The sequence below is a fragment of the Manacus vitellinus genome, unplaced genomic scaffold (genome assembly GCF_001715985.3).
Source record: "Manacus vitellinus isolate BGI_N305 unplaced genomic scaffold, ASM171598v3 scaffold_35_pilon, whole genome shotgun sequence".
Taxonomy (NCBI): domain Eukaryota; kingdom Metazoa; phylum Chordata; class Aves; order Passeriformes; family Pipridae; genus Manacus; species Manacus vitellinus.
The window spans coordinates 3,910,682-3,935,858 of NW_021940498.1; positions in this window are offsets into that span (position 1 = coordinate 3,910,682).

Sequence of the window (25,177 nt, forward strand, 5' to 3'; positions counted from 1 at the left end):
TGAATTCTTTGATTACCCAAGAAAAAAAAAAAACACAAGATTGAGAAGAGCTAAAATGAAGAGGGATGTGTTTAAAAAACATTGTACAGAACTATTTGTATGTGTGGGAGTGTCTAAGCCTCTGTGTGCATGTTTGTATAAATTCCTACATTTTTATTTATACTATTCCTTGTCCTATTCGTAATTTACATTCTGAGGTATTACTTCAGCAGTGTCTCAGTATCAATGAAAGCTGTCAATTGTCAACAAGTTTCCTTATTCCCAGTATTTTTCTTTGTACCTACTCTTCAGTCCTTTGCTGTTTTGAAGACTATTGTCTTCCTCCTTTCTTAAAAGGAGTCCGCACCAGTGATTCATGAAGTTTTGTACACATGGCTTGTGGATTTGTAGGCAGGGTTTAGTTAGAACCTCAATATTGCGTGCATATAACCCAGTCAGCCCTAGGACTGAGTATATGTGAAGGCAGAATTCATTACCACAGAATCACACAATCACACAATCACAGAACGGGTGAGGTTGGAAGGGACCACGGTAGGTCAGTCTGGACCAATCTCCCTGCTCAAGCAGGGTGTGGTGGTTTGAAACCCTCAGAAATCCAATTTCTAAGTTCAAGTACCCCTCCCACAATTTGCCCCAGTGTGGGAGGGTTTTCAGACAAAACACAACTACTCAGCACTGGGGGGAAGGGGAAAATACAAGGTTTATTTACATACATATATATATATACAGGTAACAACTTAGCTATCACTTCTACGACGAAATAATATATTTACATCAGATTAAATTTCTCTTTTTCTTCAACAAGAGTCCAAGAAGAAAAGAGAAAAGTCTTTCTGTCACTCCTCAGGTCACAGTTCCTTCATTTCAGTTTCTGTGGTATTAGTTAGTGTCTTTCACTTTTTAAGGCAGCAGATTTAAGTATTGCAATCAGAATCTTCTGTTCTTACTTTGTGGAAATTCCAATCCTGAGCCTGAGCCTTCGGGAGATTTCCTTGGAGACCTTCACTCTTCCTGAGTTGGAACACTTAGGGCAGCTCCCAGTTCAGTTTTTGCCCCAAGCGTCCTACCAGAGGTCCTCTGCTCTGTCTCAGCTTGCCAGCATGGCAGCAGCACTGGGGGCGGCAAGGCCACCTCCTCCGCATTCCGTCTGGTTCCAGCTCTCAGGACGACTCCGAGTTTCTCAGCTCCTTTCTCTCTCTCTATACCTGCTGCTGCATTTCAGGACTCCCTAAGGGTTTGGAAGTCCACCCCTCCTCTTCAGGAGATCTCTGGGTTTTGGGAAAGTAATACAGTCTTACCCCAAAACAGGTCTGTTGAGTTTTCTCTGCTCTGTTGCCAGCTCTCTCTCCTTGCAGGACATCTCTCTGCGTTCCTCAGCCTGGCTATGTGCCATGTTGCTAGTTGCTGGCTATTTTCTTGGCTTTCAGCCATAGTTTTCCACTCAGCACTGCCTCTGCTGCCTCTTTTCTGTCTTCTGCTGACCCCTCACAGTGGAGAAAACTCCCCCGTCTTTTTAGCCACAGAATTCGGTCCAGTTTAACACTATTTCCGAGTTTCTGCAACCCCAACCAGGGAGCTGGGGAGCCTTGGCCCCCAGATGGGCTCCTGGCCCCTCTCTCTTCTCGTGGTCTCAGACCATGGCTGACTCCCCTCTAACCATCTCCACTTCCTTCTCTTCCGTTTCTGTGAGCATGTAACATCCACACGAGCATACCAAACTGTTTGATTGGTCCCATATCAAAAACAATGCCTCCTGATAAAAAGCCTTTTTCAAGCCACCACACAGGGTCATCCCAGAGCACATGGCACAGGACTGTGTCCAGACAGTTCTTGAATATCTCCAGCGAAGGAGACTCCACACCCTCTCTGAGCAACCTGTTGCAGTGTGTGGTCACCTTCACAGTATATAAGTTCTTCTCTATGTTCAGGTGGAACTTCCTGTGCATCAGTTTCTGCTCTTTGCCCCTTGTCCTACTGCTTGGCATCACAAAGAAGAGCCTGGCTCCATCTTTTGGCACCCTCCCTTTAGATATTTATACACACTGATGAGGTCTCCTCTCAGTCATCCTCTCAAGGCTGAGCCTTTCCTCATAAGACAGACAAGGCAACGAAGATGGGGAAGGGCCTTGATTTGAAACCATGTGAGGAGTGGCTGAGGGCACTTGGTGTGTTCAGCTGGAGGAGACCTCATTGGAGTTCCAGCTTCTTGGGGAGGGGCAGACGAGGGGCAGTCCCTGAGCTCTGCTCTGTGAGGACCAGGGACAGGACCCCGGGAATGGCCTGAAGCTGTGTCAGTGGAGGTTTAGGTTGAATATTAGATAAAGATTCTTCCCCCAGGGGATGGTTGGGCACTGAACAGGCTCCCCAGGGCAGTGGGTGCAGCACCAAGGCTGACAGAGCTCAAGGAGCGTTTGGATGATCCTCTGGGGCACATGGTGTGACTCTTGGGGATGGTCCTGTGCAGGGCTGAGAGTTCGACTGGATGATCCATGTGGGTCCCTTCCAACCTGGCATGTCCTGTGATTCTGTGATTCATTACACATTGCTTTCCTTCCATCACATCAGCTTACCACTTTATTTGTTTTTTGAAGAACATCACAACTTTTAGAAAGAATTTAGTGATAGGACAAACTATGTCTGACAGATGGCTTCAAATTACAGTTATTAAAAATCCAGCCTAACAATCTGCACTAATAATTAATCATTGAAGAGGCCTTACTTTAAGCTTCTCTTACAAATGCCATTTCTCTGATATTCATGTAACCTGGCAGACGACTAACAAATTCAGAGATCCTTGGACAATGATTTCCTCTCTTGCTGAGAAAAAGGGTTATCTGTCTATCCAATATCTTGGAACTGCAGAAATCTTTTTCATACAGCATTAACAAGGTGCCTGAAGTAGCCGAATTAAAGTAATTCAGGCAGTTCCCTGACAACTGCAGATATTACCCACAATACACACACACGCAAGCTCTTTTTTTTATGATGTAAATGTACACCCATACTAATATATAATAAGCATATACATTCATATTGTACATATGTAGTTGAGGCCTAAATGTAGAGTCTAGAGTTTTTTAAAGATGTTTGGATTTCATAGTAAATAGGCATTTATTTGAATTCTGATAATGTTTAAATCATTCTATATCCACACTTTGAAAAACCTACATGGTTTCAGCAGCTTTTATAACACTTTAATGTAAAAAGTGTTCATTTCTCTTCTCCTTTGCATGCCCCCCATCCACCACCTTGGATGTGGACTTTCCATGGACTCTCTCCTGTAGGAATGTTTAACTACTTCTCTTCCAGTCTGGCCTCTAAGTGGACAAAAGCAGTGGAAATTAGTGGAGTTCAGATTAATTAACACTGCGTCACTGGCAATCACATAGACTTTAGAGAGATCTTGAAGATGAACTCCTGCTTCATGAGTACCACTTACCAAATTCTTTCTATCCATTTATCTTTTTCTTACAAAATATATGTTCTTTCTCAGTTGTATTATTTTTCCCGAATACATTTTCACAAAGTACTTCTGCTTTTCAAAAGAACAGATGCAATCCATCTTTGTGAAACAACCAAGATACCAAGAAAGCTGAAAATTACTGGTGATGCCTGAGAGTGTTCAGTTCTCAATACCAGGATAGCAAAGGAACAAGCACGGGGACTTTATTCCAATGATAGTAAATTGAAAGGGGGAGTCTTGTCCCATGCTTTGGAAGTCAGGAGCCCCCATAGGGTGCTGAGACCCAGAATCTAACACAGGAAGGCAGAAAGGCAAAATGGTTTTGTCACTCTTTGTTCATAGATTTTACAAATATGCAAATCAAATATTAGTACTTATAGGTACAGACTTTTCATGGAGCTCTCTTTACTCTTCTATGTATGTTTACTTTTAAGATGTATCTTCCTAGTTTTTCAAAATGCATAATTTGATTCTAAAAATAGTAAGAGAGCCCCATTTGTTTATCGAAGGGGCCAGACCAAGCTTCCAGAGTTATTCTTGAATAAATAAATAGAGAAAATAAGTGTAGTTAGGAAGGAAAAGTGACAGAATATTTATTTTCTTACCTGAGAGACTGATAACTGTCAAAATGTTATGCTTTCTTGCACAGCTCTGCAGACATACATTCGTGCAGAAGAACAATAGTATGGCTCCCTTACAGATACTTTAATCTGCAATACCAATAATATATGTCATGATGTCCCCATGCCTTGGAGAACTGTAAATTCAACTGTGAATTTTCTTGAATTAACGGAATATGATCACATCCCTAGATCCTCCACTCCCTTGATTATGACCTGCCTTTTTCTAGGAGGTAAATGAATGGCTTTGGCCATCAGTGACTCTCCCCACTCAACTCAAATAATAAACACTTCTTAGTGCTAGAAATGCGGTGCCAGACAACTTTGTACATATCAGTACCTCTTTGGAGTCACCAAAGCCACACTGGCTGATTTTAATGTTGATTTCATAAAGGTTACTTGCATAAAAACTTCTTTAAATGAAGTGACATGCTTTAATTCTGCCACTTTAGTAACTTTTCTTTGTCTCAGAAGCTGCTGTGAAGCTGAAAGGAGGGAAAATACCCCTCCATTATATGCTACTTTTCCTCCTTGATTGGAAGCTCTAAGTACTATGATAAAAAATATTTTTTCCCTTAAAACTAGAGTCAGTCTCTGAACTCATTTACAGCAGTTTATCTCAGAGCAGGAGGTAAAAGAAGCTGAACAAGAGTTCATCACTGTGGTTTCTTCCTTTGATACAACCCCAAGCTTCCCTATAAAGGTGACGGAGCTTCTGCCCCACACCAGGATCTTGCTGTAGGGCTGATGTCAGTCCATGGTTCATGTTAACACAGTGAGCAAAGAAAATATGATTAAATCAGTGTCTTGGATCAAGTGTTTTTCTCCTAAAATAGGAAAGGTCAAGAGGTATCAAGTGTCTGCAATATCAAGCATTTAATTTGCTGACAAAGCTCAATGCAGTTCTTTCTAGTGCAGTGGCTTCTAGTGACTTTCTTTTCTCTGAATTACTACCCATAGTCCCCAAAAAGCTTAACTCCAAACACTTTCTAACCCTGTATTGATTTATTCAAGGAATTGACTGTGTGGTCAATCAAGCAACCCTGAAGTGATTAATTTGAACATATTTAGTTTAATGACTTGTTACTATATGATATACCATCTTCTGAGCTAATGAAGGAAACTGGCCCAGTAACTCTTTTTATCAGAGAAAAAAAATAATGGAAGGGAGATTTTGGCTTCAAAGGGGTTTCTTTCTAATCAAGATGTGCACAAAAATTCCACTTCTTTTTTTTTTTTTTTGCAGTACTGCCAAACCTAAGCATTTACACATCAAGTTCTTAATCTTAAAACTCCTTGACATTTTAAAATAATAATTATATTGAGTTAATTTTTAATGTCCAAGCCTTTAGGATGCCCCTGGGTTTAAATTTAAATTTTGTCAATGAAGATAAAAGGAAAAGCTAATTTTAAAATAAAAGCTGAGATCATGATATTAGCATGTCATTGTGGGTATTTGGATGCTTCTTATATCATTGAGGAAAATGTCCTACTGTGGGAAGAGGAATATGGTTTCTGGGGAGCCTATGCCTGCTTGATATTGTTGTTTGACACAAAAGAACTGTAATTCAGCTGGCATGAAATGACACTGAGACACAAATGACTGAACAGTGGATAAAGTCAGCTGGTGGGAAAAGTTGAGTCTTCACACAGACAGAAGCCAAAGAGGTAGCACAAAGTTGTGGAATTGCAAGGACAGGAAAGATGCTTCAGATGCCTTCTGAAGAAACAGGAAGAGTTGTGTCCTGCACAGCACTTGACTTGCCATTGGCATAGGATTCTGCTTAAAAGAAGCAAAGCAAAGCAAAGCAAACAAAACAAAACAAAACAAACACTTTTTGTCTGGACTTCAGATTCTAAGTCCAATAAACGTGTTTTCAGTATAGAACACAGATTATTCCACAGCAACACAACCAGGCAAATAACTGTCTGACACTGCTCCTGAATGGCTTTCCTGTGGTATGAAATACCATAATAGAAACAAGGAAAAAGACCTGTGGTTGATGGGACACAGAGATCTGAGCATAGGGAGGTGCCCGGATGGAGATGCACCTCACACAGTGGAGGCTAGAATCCTGTCAATCTACTGCAAGTGTCCTTGCTCAATCAAACCAGGAGTGAAACAAAGTTTATGGGATTTTCTAATCACACATCAATGCCCCCAGTTTAGTCAGCAGTATCAGAAATGCACAAAGATTTTGCCTGCAAGCGATTCAAGGAATAGCATAAACAGGAGGTCTACCCTTAATAGGAGTAGGAATGGGTTTACATGTTAAACATTTGCCTTGCCATATTCTTTTCTTTTCACGATGTCAATGTAAAAAACAGGCACCTTTTAGCTGTCTAAATGCTTATTTCTTTTGTAATTTCAAAATGGTGTGCAGTGTTTATGGTAACTAAAACTGGAGAATGCATTGCAATGTTAACTTTTAAAATGTTTTTGGCAGTTGTATTGGTGCTTTTTGAATAAGGATGGATGGTTTTCAGTCTTTTGAAATGCACCTGTACTCCCCTACTCTGAAAATTTACAAGATAAGGGAAACTGCCTGAAATGCAGTCATTAAGTCTTATATTCCGTTATTTATCTTTAGGCACAAATAGTAAAGAAAAAAAATATTTGAAAAATTGACTAAAATCATAGTCCCATAACTACTTTTACCTGCCACTGCAGGAGACTTGAGTGCCCACATACTTGTTCATTGTCTTAATTCTATTAATGGCATGAAGTGAGGATATTGCTGTTCCCTCAAACTGCAAATTTTAGATGCAAACTTATAGGTGAAGTCAGGTCACATTCTGAGACATATGACAACTCTTACTTCAACAAAACAATTCTCAATAGGATGGCTGTGCATTGACACGGAGAATTAAAACAGTTTTGACTGTCTTAATACAATCTGTGATCCTCGAATATTTTCAGCAATCTGTTCTGACCTTACTGAAATGAAGATTTTCCTTGCTTTAATCATCACCATGCATGTCAAGAGATGTTTACAGTGTGCTGTCCACAGCAACCCAGACGTTTTTTCTTTTTCCGGAGTTGTGTCAGCTGGAATACTGAAGCACAGGGTAGAACGCAGTATAAACTTCTGTTGTAAGCTGATAGAATCAACAGAAAGGAATAAGTAGTTTGAGATTTATTCAAACTAGTATCTATTTCCATGCAAAGAACCAAACAAATTTATACAACACCTCAAAGAATGCCAAATAGCACGGGTAGTTTTAATTTGTAGATGCTGTTAATTATTCCCATTCTATTAATAACCATGGGATTACCTTTTTTTTGGAGGAAATTAGAAATCAATTTGAAAAGTAATTACTTCATTAAATTTAGCAATTATGTGCTACAGCCATCTCAGTCTTCTTTAAAATGAATGACAGGATGTTTTTCTAATTCATTGTTCTATGTGAATTTAAAAAGTGTGACTCTGTTTTTAAGCTTTAGACAATGAAGAGCTGTAGCAGACAGTCCTGAGCCAAATGGGTAGAGGAATGTGGAAACTGGAAATATATGTCATTACTGCAGCCACAGTAAACAAGACTGAGCCGTGTAATTGATGATTCAATGAAACTTGGCAGGAGGTCTTTTACCTTAAGGACATTCTCCAGGTAAGAAGACATAGCACCTTCCTAGGGCTTCTACTTCCCACCTATTCTTGTGAGAGAAAAAAAAAATGAAAATTCTTTGCAAAAATTCTTCTAATTTGAATCTTAAGGAGGTGACACTTTTTAATCCAATGTGTGGCTTGTTAACCCAACTGCAAAGAATTTTTTAAGCAAAAAGAATAGGAAAAATATCAAGGAAAGAATTTATGTCTGCTGAAACCCATTTCAAAACTTAAGCCAAGGGTTTTTTTGTGCAAATACAATTGTGTTTGCAGATATGGCATAAGCATTTCTTAGTGTTGTTTTTTTAATAGGATTTAGATGTACAGTCTCACGTGATGTGTCAGGCTTCTTATTTGATCTTGCAATAGTTATGGGACAAACAGTGCATCTGTCATCAGACAACATGATCATGGGGCTTCAACTGAGAAGGCTTCAAAGGATTCACTTGAGCGTGATAACTTTTCTGTCCCGTGTTCCCACTCATCAGGCAAAGCTGACTCCTGGAGCATCAGCAGAACATTCTGAGCTATTGTCTGAGCCACTGTAGTGATGGGAAGGCATCACAAGTACAAAGAGGCCAAAAGAATAGGAGGAGGTTCTGGATCCTGTGCAGAAGAAAAAGGGACAGGGAAGAATTTGAGAGATTGAATGTCATTTTTATAGGCATAGGTGTCATACAGGAAGGCAGATACCACATCATTTCTTGAAGTGATAGAAAACTAGGATGGGGTTTGAAAAGGTCCCAGTGTAAGGCTCAGGGAGAGATGTTCTAATAGCACTTTCCTTCATCTGTTCAAAACACAATTATGCACTCAGAATGGTGGACTGAAAATAGGTCTTAAAAATACACAGGTGTTTTCACAAAATAAGGGTAACTAGCTGTCAGAGACTGAAACAGTTAATGATTTATGCACTCTAGGGTCACCAGGGGACTTTTGGAGGCTGGAAAGAGGCGGCTGTCGGCCCATCAAAGCCCATCTACCTCCCAGTCCTGAAAGGCGAGAAAAGCCCTTTTCCAGTGCCCCTCACAGGAACTCCATGCAGGCCCAGGAGACATTGGAGGCTCTCAGCAGGGCCCGGGACACTGACCATGGATATAATAGCTCATAACTTCTTGGAGTGTGCAGGCTTCCCTCCCCCACCCCCAACAGATCAAGGCCACCACTTCAACTGACAGACATGGAAGCTGCAACTACCAAGTTCCATCACTGGACCCCGTGGGTAGCAACTATATACATCTGTCCAGTCTCAGCTTTGCTTTCCCTTACTCTCCCTTACCCTTATCCTGTCTTTTCTTTCTCTCCCTTATGCATTTTTCTTTAAGGGTTATCTTTATAGATGATGACACCCAAAATGGCAATATACCCGTTTACCTTTGAAACAAATTGTTCTAAAATAAACCCTACATATATATGGTTTCAAACACCAATTTATTAGTGTTGTTTCACTCTAATCCACCCCAAGGAACTTATTAGTAAGAACCTAGCTTATCCCCCCTTTCTGGAGTGGGTCGTAACACTAGCTAAAGACGTCACTAAATGCCTCCCTTTCAGTCGATCAACCACAGCCCTCACACATATTCTCTCATTCAGTTTAGAGAACTTTTGGCTGTTTTCACTCTGGCTTCCATGCCAGCAGCGCGGAGTCAAGCATGCTTCTTTGCATATTTTCTTTATTCTTTCATTCTGTACTTCTGTGGGTTCATAATGCATGCTGACTGACTTTGTTCCCACACTTTCTCTTGTGTGTCTTACACCTTGAGCGATAAAAGGGTGAAAGATAAAGTTGTCAGAACATCAGTAAATTGGGATCTGTAATAGTGAGGTGGTTAAATATTCAACATAAGCAGTTGCTGTGGCACCAGAAAAGCCTGAGAAACAGCAGTAGGAGTTGTTTCATCATTCCTTGAGATTGCTCTGAGAACTGTGCAAAACATCAAAAAGCTCTGATTTACTTGGAGTACAGGGAGCTTCTGGTTGCCTGTTAACACATGGGGCCATATATGCTATATATAGACACCTAATTCAGGAGTAGCTTAATGCACAGTGGTACACTGCAAGTCACAGAAGACTTCCAAATACCCAATCAATGTGTATCAAAAGGGCAAAATTTCAAATGTCATGCACCTCAGGAGAAGAGGAAGGATGATTCTTTTACCCTGAATGTCCCTAAGCAGACCAGGACATCACATAACCAGCATGTCCAAACTGATAAGGAGTTGAAATTCTCTGCCAACCTCAAATCCAGTAGTTGGTTTTTGTCTTGTATGGATGAACACAGCACAAATGTGTCAGACTAAGGTAAACTCTACAACCTGAGGTGACAAACTGTAATTTAAAGGATTAAGAAAAAATACTTTCTAGCTTGTACCTACATTTATCTTCTCCAGAAACTCTGCATCACACACAGCCACCTACTGTGGCTGTGCAAACCCACTGTGTAGTTGTACTTGTTGTCTGCTGTCCTTACAACAAGGAAGGGAGTGTAGGGCCTGAAAATTTCAGATTATTTGGAGTAGCTCCAGTATTTCAATCAATAAGGAGGTTCAGTCCTGTGTTTATTCAGATATAGTCATAAGTCTCAATTTTCTGCATGTGTTAAAGAGTGCAGTATACTTTTTTGGAATAAAATAAATAAACACTTTTTCTTTTTTCCCCTGCAATGAATTGCAAGCTGATACCAAACACAAAATGCAAAGAGAGTAGCAAAGTATTAGCATTTTTGAATGAAAATATGACATTTTACATACCCTTAAGGAAAAATATTGTTTGCTCCCTGGAGCTACCCTGACCAATTTAATTTCCCACATCAGTACACATCGTGAAGTTAAAACTTCCCACTGCCTTTCAATCTACACTCAGAGTATCAGATTTTATTTTTCTTCCTGTATGTGTTTTCAGTATATTGCTTTAGACCTCCTTCTGAATGGATATTCACATAGTTGTGATTACTGGTCTCATTTAATTTGGTTTCTTCATGTCATCAGAACAGAATCATGCACTCAGTTCTGCCGTGGTAGAAGAAGATGATGAAAGCCAAGAAGTAGAGGTTGTACAAAAGTATTGAGGAGGTGGTAAACCAACTATATGAAAAGTTGTGGAGAAAAATAATAGATTCCTATTTTTTATGAGCCCAGAGCCAAAAAAAAAGCCCTGTAACAGGTAAACTTTCAAGTTGACTTAAAAATTAAACATTTCAAACCATCACTAACCCAAGGGTATCCAAGCCACGCTGCTTGCAGCCAAAGAGGAAACCAGACTTAAAGGTGTGAAAACCTAACACTGACTACAGAAATGTGTCAGTGAAAATCAGATCACTTAGTTTGGGATGACAGGTCCCAAGGTTTGAAACTGTGTGCATGTTACCCATAGGAATGATGAAAATCTCAGCTGAACCTGAAAAAATATTTGCCTTATATATCCAGGGACATTAGGATGCTTGACCTGAGCCTGCCTCAACACTGTTTCTAAACCAGTGTGGAATGTGGTTTCCATCCAAATTCATGAACTCAGACGACATCTCTCCTTCTTCTAGCACATCCATAATTGAGATTGCCAAAAAAATATAAATTATCATCAGATTTACCTGATCTTTCTCTTGAGCACTATTATTAGAAAACAGAAATTGTAAACTGCCCAAAAAATTGTCTAAGTAAGAAATGCTGAATAGATCGCCATCATTATAAAGCATCTCTCAAATTGCTGCACAACTGAAGTTAATTTCATATTGTTGCTACAATAAATACCTGAGAAAAGCTGGAAATTATGTGCTAAGATTTCTTATATCATGGGCCAGGTTTTCAACTTAATTTAGCCCACACAAATTTTTCACTAACACTGATGTGTTTACTCCTCTGAGAGAAAATCTGGTTTGGCTTTCTATACTAACATGGTCTTTTATTCCTAACTCATATTTTGCTAGATAATTTTTGTCATTATGAGGCATTTTAGAAAATGTAGAGGAGATATTTAAACAGTAATGTACTTCCACTTCAAACATAGAAAGAAAAGCAGAAAAAGAAATTGATGCTGGGGGAGAGCATCAGTGCAAAAAAAACTTTGAGAGGTGAGGCATATGAAATTGGATGGCTGCTTGGATTCCTGATGTTCTCTGTTAGGTTCTTGTTGAGATTTACTTGAACTTCAAGTTCTTTTCTAAGCTGGTGAATAGCAGGTGCTTCCCAACCAGCTCATAATTAGTACAGAGGTCCAGCTCCATGGAGGAATTTCTCCCTGCTTTTGGCTGTCTTCTGTACTTTTGGAGAAAAAGCACTGGACCTGGAAATTGGAAGCTTTAATTGAAAGCACACATACAGAAGGCAGTTTTGTAGCCCTCAGAACATAGAAGGCTAAAAAAGAAAGGAGGATGTTATTAATTATTTGTGCTATGCATACTGTGATGTAATTTGAGATATAGTGTATTTGAAACCAGAACATTTGTAAAAATATTAATATCAAATATTCACCACTCTTTTTTCTTACCTAAACAGGTTCTTGTTACATGCTGTTCATTAGCACATGGAAATGTTAGAGGCAGAAAGCTGAGCAACAACACTCCAGGCTCTTTTCTTCTGTTCAATGTCTCTCTCAGCTTTAATTACAAAAAATAAGACATTAAAGTCTTCACTAGTTTTCTCACTCTTCTCCCATGAATATTAGATTAATGGTTTTAGCATGTTTGGATACTTCATTAAATTATATCCTTGTCTGTACTTGCAGCTCTGAAATGTGTGTAACACATAAAATGTGCAGTCTGCTGAAAAAATGCCTCATACTTCTCAAAAGTGAGACCACTAAGAGTGCAACAAAGTCAAGTGACACTGAGTACTGTCACTGGCAGAGGGGTAGGAAGGTCTGACACAGCACAAAAGTTGCACATAAGCTGCAAAATCTTCAAGTGTTCTCAGTTGAAATCAGTCTTTTGACTCTACAAGACTCTTCTTCATCATAGTTTCCAGGGGAAGGAAATCCAGCATCTCCCTGTCTGGGAGAACAGAGGATCCTCTGATCAGTTTAGCAGAACCATGATTATCTTATCCATTGCTACCAAATAGGAAGGAGAAACTGAATAATGTCAACTGCTTATGTAAAACCTTTCTTATTTCATATTCTATAAATAGAGGTGTAATATTTCAACATTTAAAACAAACATATGTAAACTTTTCTTCAGAAAAAAATGTGTTTAAGTAAATTGAGAATGTCTGCAATGATAACAAAGGAACCCTTATTTACAAAAAGCTGCAGACTGACTTTCATCTGCTTCAGTTTCAGTGTCATTCCATTGAGTCATGGAGGTTCTGCTGATTTACTGCAGTCAAAGATCTTATCCAACATTAACAAATTCCACTTTAAATGAATTATCATAGAGATTGCAGTACCTCAAATGTTGGTTTGGGGGGTTTTGTGTTGTTTTGTTTTTTAGGTTTTTTATTCCCCAAGTGGTGAACTGATTGCATAAACTATTTAGCAGGGAATTTCTGTATTCTCATTACCAAGGAATCATCTGCAATACTTTATCAATGAATTTGTGTTGCATAATCCATAATTATGTGATGAATAGTCCATAATCAGTGGCCAAAACCAACTGAAAATCTACCAAGAAAAAGTCGATGAAAATGTTGATGGAAAAGTAGTTCTGTATTTTGCTCAACTTTAAATGTGATATATAAAAGCCATTTGCTCCAGGCAGGTGAGGAGATAACCTATTTTTTAGCTCTTATCATAAGTTTAAAGCCACGAAAAAAATTGATATTGTAGTGGAGACACCAAGAAGACAGAGTGAGAAGAGGTCTTCCTTTACCAGGTGCAGAAATGTCATTAGCACATGAAGGAATCACTTCTTGATGGTTTTGTGTCAAAATATGTTTTGTTACCTGTGGAGGAGCTTTTATTTGGAAATTCTGGCACTTTGAGTCTTGTCTGTCCTCCCTTTTTAAGAAAGAACTCTGGAACTGAAGTGGGGTAAATAGGCAATCCCTGCTTGGGGAATCGGGTGGTGTTTTGACAGCGATTTACAGTTTTGCAGTCTACTCTGTCTTTGTTTTCTTTGGAGTGAAAAGTAAAACAGTTGCGTGAATGTCAAAATGTTTCTTCAAGATCACATAGGAAGATCTATTTACTTGGGCTTTTGAGCAAAGAGACCATGATGAAACTCATGTGTTGGAAAAAAGTGTGGTTTTGTTTTGCTTTACTTAGTAATATATCTGACATTCCTTCAAAGTACAGGTTCATTATGTTGTGAAGACTAGTACAAATCAAAACACACCCATTTTCCTTACCACATATGCATCTCACTCAGACTTTTTTATTTCTTATTGGCCAGTTATTTGCATGTGCCGAGGAAGAACATGTTTTGAAGGAGGAACTGGACGAACAGGGTGAGAGCGACCTTGTGAATGTAGAAGATAATTTCCCACCTACAAGATAGGGAAAAAATCTGAAAGGACAGTTTTCTGTCAGATAGAATGACTGTATCATTTCTTAAGCTTCTGGATATATCAATTTTGTAAGTATGACAGCTCTCTGTAACTATATCATCGAGCTGTCCATCAGCAGCAGCGGACTTTTCTCCTTCTACTTTCATTATCCTTTAAACCACTCTTCATCAGTCATTCATTCTTTCAAATTAAAACTCAGTAAGGGAAACATTGCCTACATTCCCCTATCTGTTAAAACACAGTTAGTTTAAACTATTTCGTGTAGGGGAAATGATTGAGATGATGTGTTTTGCATCTTGGTGGTGTGGGTTTTTGTTCTTTTTTTTTTTCTTTACCTTCTGGGCCTGAAACAATACAGATTCAGTAAACAGATCTAACTCTGTGTGATGAGAATGATTTCAGCACTTTAGGGTCATTAGTCTCACAGTGTGAACTTTAATAAAAATGAATTTGACTAGATTAGATGCAATTACAGCAATTTGAGTTAAAATTTGTGTACCATGCATGCTTATAAAAGGAGATTATTTTAAAAGTATGTTTGAGTAAATGACAGAGAGTAATATGCATAGTTGGCATACAAGTCAGTGACTGCAATTCTTAGTTCACAGAAAAGAAACTTTTAATCGCTGTGTTGGTGGTCATTTCACTCTCTAATTAGACAAAATTATTGATAGTCCACCTTTAAGAGCCAGGAGTCCACAAAACACCACGTGACATTCTGAGATCAAATCTGATTATGAATTCTTATTAGCAATAAAACATTGCAGATCTATTAACTAGTCTTGCTCAGGGAACTGCTTTAAACTACCATGCAATATGCTCTAGGCTTCACTTCGATCTTGGTTTTTTCCATTCTCTCCTCTCCCACTTAGTTATGTTAGTATGAAATTAAAAAAGGTATTTCAGTGTTAAACTATTATTTTTAAAGTAGATTTTGGTTATCTACTTTCTGCATCTCCTTCTATTCACTGATTTTGCAAGTTCAACAGAAAAGTTTCACAACACTGTGCAGCCAAATTACTCATACAGCCTACACGTGAAGGTCACTTTGTATGGCAAGACAGCCTTTTGCTGTTTTGCAGACTCTCTGTCTCTCTCTCTGCTGTTTAAAGCCACTATCTTGAAAAAAGATATTAAATTCTGCTAGCAACTAACTTCAACACAGAAAAAATGCCTGATTGGTGCCTTCCATGAGAATGGGATAATGCTGTTGATTGAGGCACTTACTACAAGCAAAAGTAGAACATTTCTCTTCTCGTTGTTCTTAAAAGGTAAGGAGAAATAAACCAACCTAATTAGTAAAAATATAATTAACTCAGATGAACTCATCATTTTAAAATGCAAAAATATTGGAGAAAGTTTATGTTTGAAAAAGTGATTTTTTTTTCATTGAAAATGTTGCCAAACACAGCTGATTGAGTGACTTTCATTGGAACAGAAATGTGGGGGGGGTACCATATCTCTATCAAGCAGAAGTCTTGTGCATATTTGATAGGAGTATTACGCAAACTGTGTTCCATTCACATTGAACTTGATGAAGGTCATGTCTTGAAACTTGAAATTTTGAGAATCACAGAGTTTAGACAGATTAAAAATGTCTAATTGCAAGCACACAGCATCATGACACTGGAGTTTGAAAATGGTCTAATTGTCTAAGAACCAAAATATTGTTTTGCTTTTTAAGAAACTCACTTCCTATGATAAAAGCCACTTCTTTCAACAGGCAGAACAGGTTAGATCATTAACATTAAAGTAGCACATTCTTGAAGTTACAGGTTTGAGACATAAAAGGTAAAGCAGTATTAGACTTAGACTTCGTGAATGACCTGGAGTATATGATAAAAGTAATTTAGATGATAAACAGTGCAGTTATTCAACACTTTATATCACTAGTAATTATTTTAAAAATCACTCTGCTTATTTGTAGAGTTTTCCAAGTAGCAGTATTTACTTCTTCCTGTAATTCAAATTCCTCTGGGACATGCTGTCTTTACAGAAGGCAGGGGTTAGCAGCACTGTTAAAGCAGGCCTGAAGTTCTGGAGGAGGGAGTAGCTAAGAAAAATGAGACTGTGTGAAATAGGGATCATGCACACAGACAGCCAGGGGCTAAAACAAGTGTTTGTTAAGTATGGATAAATATACAGTATGTCTTTATTTTGTATTCAGAGACTTCTCAACATGTAAGCTGAAAAAAAACAGAAAGTTATTGTGTTAACATCCATCACTCTCTGCAGAAAATATGTAGCATCCTCTGAATTTCAAAATATTAGCCTCTTAACCTTGTGTTTACTGTTAGAAATGGATGGGAGTCACCAAACTGTGACTGTTTTGAAGACAATGACATTTTATCCAACTTAGTTTACAGACTGAAGATAAACTGTGATGACTTGCCTCAACTGGCTGTTCCAAAGGGGGTCTCTCAGCTGTGGCAGATCACACAGTCCGGTGCTGCCCTGCACAGGGCACAGGCTTCAGACAAATTTGTCCTCTGGGACCTTCCAAGGAGCAGGTCTGGGAGTCTTGATTTTGTCCTGCTGCTCCTCTGCACTCACTCATTTTAGAGCATTCAGTCAGCAGAGAAACAGGGTCAGTGCCTTGCACACAGCATGGGATAGTGAAGGTGGGAGCAGAATTCACCCTTCCCTCAGCACAACAACCTCCAGGTTTCTTTTCTTCTGCTCATTCATATGACAGTCTGGAGCTTTTGATTCCTGACATACTATTTGAAAGTGCATACTTTATTTCTTCTCTTTAATATGAAGGTCACTGCTATCTCAAATAAACTTTGGTTTGCATTGTTTGTTTGTTTCCCACATCCTTTCCATTCCTGACTCTTGCTAGCTCCGGGATTTTGCAATTTATTTGCATGGATTCATAAATACAGGCCAGATTTGAAATAGATATAGAAATAATAAGGCATCTATTGATATGGTTTTCACTGAGAGAAACCTTTAAGAAGAGGGATTGAGACAAAAAGACAATAGGCAGAAGACATCCCTGCTTCCCCTGGAATGCTATAGAGGAAAACAGTTTTATAGAATAAGCCTGTGAGAGTTTCCAGAAAGGATAAAAATAAAAACAGCCCCAGTCAAACATGATCAAAGCAATAACTTTCCAGTGGTACTTGCAAGCCCATTCAAAGGTTACTTTAAAAAAAGCATTACCTGCTCAGTGTACAGAAAATTATAATGGTAATATGATCTGATGTTCTTTTTGCAGGAGCTGGTTCCGTACAGTTAATTTGAAGTCACTCAGATCTTCAGATGGATTTGGATCACCTGTAGCCACCTGGGGAACATTACTATTTTTCTGCCATGAGATAGCAACTATAAATATGCTTAAATCTTATTTTGATTATACATTAATTAATAATTACCTAATTATCCGTGTTTTAGAAAGAAAGGGGTGCTCTGCATGTGTATGCATGCAACAAAATAAAGTAATAATTTGTCAGAGGCTAAAACACAAAGAACTGAGGACTCAGATCAGTTGTATTTGCTGGACCAGCAAGCTGTGGAGCATCCTGGCCTTATGTATAGTCCAGCTGCAGTGATCATTTGCTGTGTAGGACTAGATGCCATAAAATCTCTCAGCCTACTATAGTCAGTATATAGTGAGAATAAGATGGACAAAAGTTACTTCACAATAGCTTTTAGTAAAACCACTCTTGCTGCCAGTCCTCTGGTGCACCAATGGCTCCTTTTCTATTTGGTGATGGAAATTAATCTTTGACATTTTATATTTACCATATACTCCTCACTCCTTAGTTGCAGAAACAGTCTGATCTCATTATGGGACACTTCTACCTTTCCTAAGTGATAATGGAACACAGAAGTTCCAGGTGTGTCTCCATTCCTTGTTGGGCTTGAACCAAGGACAAAATTCACCAACAGCATCTTGGAAAAACTGAAAGCATCTATCTTATTGCATGCAGAAAGTGCAGCTCTGCACATAAAGAAGAAAAACAATTGAAATATATAGATTTTCCATCTTTTTCAGGTGTAAGTGGCAGAATAGATGCCAATCCCTACATTTATTTTGTTAGGATGTCTTGTCTGGTTTCTCCCAGGGACTGAATGAAGACTGAATGTAGATATTTTCTTTTGAGTGATTGACAGAGAGTGTGGTTAGACAAGTCTTTTCAGAGACAGACATAACCCCAGCATAAGGGATCTTGGAAAAAATACTGGCTTTGTAGTGGTACATTGCTCCCTTTCCCCTGAGTACCGTCCTATTACAGTCATTGCTGACAGAATAAAGAGCTATCCAAATACCAAGGTTCAAAATAAAATTCTGAAAATTCTTATGAAACATGAAAGTATTGTTCTTCAAAATTCTGGACAGAGGAGAGTGCAGTATGTGCACAGTGAAAAGCTTGAAGGGAAAAAATAAAAGCAATCAAACTCCAGTATTAAAACAAAGGAAGCTGTAACACTTACTGTGCATCAAATTAAATGTGGTCTAGTAACCACAGTGAACTAATTTCCAATGGCATATATAAACCCAAATGTTAATCAGGAAAGGTATGGGAGGAAGGAAATGGCAGTGTATGAGGACAGCTATGAATTATGTCATCGCTCACAGTGGTAAAGGTGACAGGGAACAGACAAAACCTTGAAAGCAAGAAGAGTGTCGCATATTTAATACTTGCTGCTCCACTGTCTCTGCTAGGGCAGGTTTTGGCAGTCTCAGAGACAAAAAAAGTAGAAAGAAAAGCAGTGGGTAGGAAGATCTTAGCCAAATGGATGAATGTCAATCTTTTGCTTGAAAGCAAAAGGAAGAGGAGAAATATTTGGGATGGGTCCGTCCCAGCCAGAGACATGTTAAATGTAATGAAACTTCTCTTGAATTAATATTGAATTATTTTGAAGGAAGTATGAACCTTGTGCTTATAATTCTCAGTGACCTGTGCAGCACTTGCTACAAGTAGAAACAAGCACCTCAGTGTGCAAGTTCTGTGATTCCTCATTGATTGCACTGAGCCCAAATTATTTTGTGCAGATGACTAAGATTATCTAGCTGAACCACCATTTCACATGATATCTGGTCTGTCATTTGAACTTAACTGGCACCTGATAGCAGGGCTTTGTTTTTCAAATTCCTTGTCAGCCTCTAGAGTATTGTGGATCACTGTGTCACATTTGCAGATTTTGTGTATACTAATATATACATTTAGTAACTCCAAATAATTTTTATTGGTCCTTTAGATTATTACTGCATTGGTCTGTTGTGTTATTTTAATTGGAGACTGATGATTCTACTTCCTTCTCAAGGACTATTCAATTACTGATGAGATTCTCATAATAAATCCTTGTTTCCTAATGTTTACTAAACCAAATTTATGTTTTGGGAAATATCGAATCTCCAGTGATATCCATGAGAACTTACTTAGTTTTTTTCTTTTTTTTGAGTATTTCATTTAGCTGGAGTAGAAAACCATAATACATATGACATTTTTTAGTATCTAGTACTATCCAATGACATATCAGTAAATACTTAATATTCTGTGATTCAATGAAAATATTAGACACGTAGGTGGGAATTGTATACATTCTGAATTCTCTTATTTATGCCTTGGAAGAAAAAGGAGGAAGTACAGTGGATAATCAGTAGAACCCAATGTGCCACTGATACTGAAAATGCATCAAATCTGAAAAATGTCTGCCTTTTACTATATTATAAAAAAAAAATATAAAGTCAAATTTAAGAAAAATAAATTTAAATTATCAATTTCCATTGCAAGCCTGTGTTCAGCTTCATATCCCACATTTGCCCAGCTCATCAGCACCTGTTCTGCTACCTGGGTTCTTCAGTCATCACTGTAATGGCTACTTGAGAGCCAACTGTCATAACCTTAGGATAAAAACCCCAAGGTTCTGTTCAAACAGAAGGACAAAACTCACATTATCTATGGATTAAAAATGCCAGCTGACAGACATTTGACTCATTAGCTGCAGGGAGTTTTTACTGAATATTGAGAATTTATGTTCTTAGGGCAGAGCTGAAATAAATACAACCAAGCCTCTAAGCCTCCTTCCCCAACCTGCCTTCCTTCCCTAAAAAAGTCTGAGGAATATGCTAGAAAAGGACAAGCAAAACTTCTGAAAATTTTTGAATTTGAGATCCTCAAAGAAACATAGTGTTTAAATACGTGGAGGAATGATAAGGCAGAGGATACCTGTTATTTATTGACACACATATTTTCCCTGTTTAATTCTTCATTACTATAAAAAATAAAGGAGATTAATTTCTATATAAAACCTAATTCACACTATCAGGAAGCAGAGAAGAAAACACAGAAGGGTCTGATCATTTTCGAACTCCATATTTGTATTCCAATTATTAATGAATGAACTTTTTTCCAGAGTAGCATGTTGTTCAAATAGCTTGAAAACTTTTATAGTATTTGAACTGTCTTGTGTTCTGTCAAATAAAAGTAAATAACATGAAGTAATTCATATAGGATAAAGTTTATATAACCAAGTATCAGTAAGACTTTTTATTTCTGAAGTGTTAAAGAAAAGATAGGAGTACAGTGTTGCAAGTTTTTACAATAATGTATTTTAGTCAATTTTTTTCTCTAAAATAAATCAGATTATTTTGGCAATAAGCAGATACAATCACTGAGCCTGCTCAAAATAAAGTAATATTTATTTAAATACATGAATACAAACTGTCAAATTCAACTCTTCTATTTATATTCACTGTGGAAGTAAATTGATCTGAATGTCTGAAATATCCTGTTGTCTGGTCTGTTGTGAAATCATTGATGGCTTTTAAAAATGGTAACTAGGACTTAACTATTGAGTTTCATTTTGTAGTATTTCATTTTGTAGAGTTTCTCAAACTTTCACAAAGCCAGGAATACTGAAGGATTTAGTCCATAGTCTCCTGGTGTGTGCATTTATTAAATAGAAGGCACTCAACAGTAAGAAATTATCCATTAGCAAAGAAAATTCTGTCTCCACTTCCAACTGTGCTACCAAGGTATATCCCACTGTATTACTTCTGCATGAAAATCTGAGCTCAGCTACATCCTGATTGCAGTAGAGCTTCAACAGATGCATATGCACATACACACTGTCCTATATCCTGCCTTAGGATATATCATAATCTTGTGCTGCTCTGTGTGCCTGTCTGCTGACACAGGTCACTTTTCTGAAATAGTCAGCAGCAAGACTGCTTGTGGTGCTGGGAAACCAGGCATATGTTAGTTTTAGAGAATTGTGTTAACAATGGAAATCACTGCACACACTTTATTTTTAATAGGCTTTCATGTAATCATTAATTGTATCAAAATAGCATGTAGTTTTTCTACAAACTTGTGACAGGAGAGGAGATCTTGTCTAGCTATCAAACTTGTTGCATCAGTCAATATACCAGAGGGATATGAGATAATATATTTAAAAACATCCTCAGTGGATCAATTTTTAAGTTAGTTCCACTCAGCAGTTGCCCTTCCAAACCTACTTTCAAATTACTGCATTGTATAAGTTCAATAACTACTGCCTTATTAAAGAGCAGTTTTTCAGTGACATGCATGCACTTATCTCCTGGAATGGCTTTCCAAGGATTCACTCATTGCATGGTCTTAAAAAGTTTCAATTAGAAGAGACTACTTGATTTCTATATGAAAATCTGACATTTAGAGTCTGAGACAAACGAGCTGTAAAGAGAATTGGCCAAATAACACCAGTGCTTTTTAAGTACCCTCCTGTTTATTGGAAGTATGATATTGATTAAGTATGAAGCAGTGATACTAATGCATAATTTCTTCTAATCCACTAGTCCATCAATTTTCACATGACTGGTTTGGAAGGGATAGTCTTCAAAGGCTTCCAAATATTCAGAGAATGTCCAGTTAGTACACTTCCTTTCTGTTAAAAGATTATTACAAGCATTGAAAACAATCCCTATCAACTTGTCCCTCTCAATTCTGTAGAACAAGGTACATTAGAAGAGCGTGCAATGAAGTGACCAGTTTTAGGTACCCCACCTCTAAAACAGCTTGGTCCTTTTCCCACTTTTTATTCCAGCAAGTAACTTGCACAAGTTGATTTTTTACAGTATGAGCTGCTTGACCGGAGATGAGTGTGCCTGTGTTTATACAACTCCAATGGGTATCAGTCATTATTGATACCATCTGTTTACTTCAGTGCTGGCATTTCCAATCTGTTCTCCTTAAAGGTAAATGCTGAAGAGGCATTTGAGCAACTCTTCTGGATGAAAGACGTTTTGCCTGGATACAAAGATTTGTTTTTTCTCTTTGCTTCCTTTCTTATACTTTGTGCAAATATGCAAAGTTCCCATTCACTTGAAGGCAAAATAACTTCTTGAGAAAATGAAAGAGAAGGGTCTATTAATTTTTGACGTAGAGTCTGTGTGTTTGACTTCCTGTAATCAAAGGTATCATGCTGGTTGGAATAAAAAAATATATTGCATATATAACTGTCCATGTGGTGGACAGTTATACTTGCTTCATGAGAAATTAGAAATTAAATTTCATGGAAATGGAACTTTAACACAAAATATGGTCAATATTCCTATGGTGTGTTAATTGTCAGCTGATAGAGTTTATAAGGAAGCACACAAGTAGTTTATGTAAAGGAGAAAAAGTACAAGAGATTAGGCAATTATCATACATGCAAATACTCAAAGTAATGTTGTGTGTTACTAACTATTCTATGATACATGAGCAATAATTACCTTAACTGCTTTGAATCATTTACCACCTCTTTATAATTTATACCTCAAGCTTTATGGAACTTTTAAAGTTAGAAAAAAGTAGTCTGAAACTGTTAGCACAGCAAACTTTTCCAATGGTTCCTTTGTTACACTATCTAATAATGAAAAAATTCATATAAGCATGCAGTAATGTGTTTGTCAAGAGAAGAAGAAGCTCTTAATTTCCTCTACAGTCTTGAATTTTGTTTTGTTTTTCACATAACTAAATGGCATAAATTTAATTTGTAGGCTGACACTTAGTTAATGAGTGCACATATTTTATTTTCTCTTTTCTTTATAGTAGTGTCACTGAAATGTCTTGGAAAAAGAACTGAAACTTGCAAAGTTCTGGATAATAAACAAACCCAGTTCGGATGAGTCAGAAGGATGATCTGTCTTTTAAATTGCAGTATAGAATGCAGATGTACAAGATAGGGTAAAAATTGAAAGCATTTTGGACATGGTATCACACAGATTTATATATGATATTTTTTTTCATACAAAAGTAAATATGATTCAGAATATTTCCAGCTTGATCAATTGCTTTGCACAATAAAATGACTTGCTGACATAGTGACCAGTATTCACTACTCACTATGCATTCTAAAAACAATTTTCAGAGGTCATATTTCACAGGATTAATATTTTTATTACTACTTCCAGTGTAATTAGTGTATCATGCCTTTTTTTTTTCAAGAAGCTTTAGATGATAGTTATAAATTTTACTTGGACACACTTTCATTCATTTTTATTAACATTTTTTGCTATGTTATTCCTACTTTCTGGCTTTGTTGTCACCATTCTGCAAACAGAACTCTTACTCAAAATCAAAGGGCAGAGCTTCTATTCTTCAGCACACTTACTACCCCAATGAGTAGCAAAATCACTGTCTTAATTTTTTTTTCACTGGTGGAGTTATTTAGCAGAATGAGACTGAAATACACGGAATAATACACTGTCTAGAACCCAAGGATATTTGGAGATATAACCAGTGAACTGTAAAGACTACAGTGATTGTAAAGTTTATATTCATTCTCTATTTTTAATGAGTTGAATATTTAAAAGCTGTTTTTCAAATCATATTCTGAAAGAAAATTAATTCACTTTCTTAGCAAGGAAAAGACCACAAGGAATTTACACTGAAATTTGGGTCTCCATTTCACATAGGTTTAAGTTTGTTTTCTCAAGAAATTAAAAGGATAAATAGAAAAGTCACTTTCTGGAAAATGTTTCCCATCATAAAAATCAGTGCCCATTATTAAATATTATTGCATAATAAGTACTGAAAGAAGAATAGCAATTAAGGATTTGTGTTTTCAAATAATGTTTCAATAGTGTTTTCAAAATATTTCCTCATACTTTCAATAATGAACTAATATTAAGGAACTAGCAGAATTCAAAACTCTAATATTAAAACAAAATAAAGACAAATACATCTCCAGACTAACTTCACAAAATTTTGGGGCATTCTGTTGTTATAAAAACATGGTCAGACCGTATAAAACAGAACTAATAAAAGTGGAGCAAAGCTGGAACTATTGCAAGTGAATGTAGGCTGACTTTTCAGCTAAAAGAATAAAATAAAATTAGTAGTTCAAAATAATTACTGTTTGTGCCTCAATAGGGTTCATGTGAAATAATTTCCAGGAGTTTAATGAAATTTGAAGTCAACAAAAATAATGTTAAAAGCAAAGGGGTGAAATGTCTACTTTCCTACTGTCACTCTGTGCCTGCCACAGGGTGTGGTTTTGGTCAAGTCATTTATGTTTCCTTGGGCTAGTCACTTGTTTTTGATGCCAGTGGAAATGACATTTGTTTACTCCATATAAGTTGACTAGTGAAGAGACGTGTATGTTTAAAAATGCTGTGGCAACGAACAGTGGAGCTGTTTAGCTGTGATTCTGGGAATTTAATTTTAAAATCTATATTTACCTGTATCTCCTTGTGCCGCTTTGGTTATTTCATCTCTTTTATCTTTTTTTTTCTCCTACTATTTAGCTGTAAAATATGGGTTTTGCCATTCTCAAAAGATTTGCAGCCATTACTAAAAGAACCAGCACAGAAGGGAAGAGTCCAGGAAAACCTAGTGATGACTGCTGCATGCAGGCATAATTTAAATATTTATTAATACTTTAATATTTAGAATACACAAGTATATTTCCATTTATAGTGTAGCTCTAGGAATGCCCCTCACTGGGGATCAGTGCAACCTACTCTGGATGTTCTGGAAAAAAGGAGGGAATTTCCTTCCTCCTTTTCTTCTCCTTCCTTTCTAGGCTGATGAAAGGAAATTAGCCATTATTAGCAAAAGTTTCTCAGTCAAT